The following is a 439-nucleotide window of genomic DNA, read 5'->3' as shown; positions in this document are numbered from 1 at the left end:
CAGGAGCGAAATAATCTAAAAATCGATCACCGGACAATAAATCTGGAGGGATTTTTCTCTCTCTCGAAATCTGGTAAAACTGCTGAGAGGGAGAACTTCGCCTCTGTTTATTTGAACCACCTGCACGAATCCTCGCCTGTTCTTTTAACCACCTGGGCAAATCTGTCTATTTTAACCACTGGGAATTGCCCCACCTGTCCATTTCAACCACTTGGGCAGATCCACGCCTGTTCATTTTAGCTAACTGGCAAGACACCGCCTGTTCTTTCAAATACCTGGGCAAATTTTATACTATGATAAAAATTGGCTATGAGAGTACTGTACCAATGTTATTTTCAGACGAATTACAAGATTAAACTTTACCCATTAAAATGTTTTATATCGTGTTATGAATTAGATGCGATAATAGTATATTATCGTTTAATTGGTTATCGTTGAC

The sequence above is a fragment of the Penaeus monodon genome, chromosome 24, assembly GCF_015228065.2.
Source record: "Penaeus monodon isolate SGIC_2016 chromosome 24, NSTDA_Pmon_1, whole genome shotgun sequence".
Taxonomy (NCBI): Eukaryota; Metazoa; Arthropoda; class Malacostraca; order Decapoda; family Penaeidae; genus Penaeus; species Penaeus monodon.
This window is presented reverse-complemented; position numbering follows the sequence as displayed.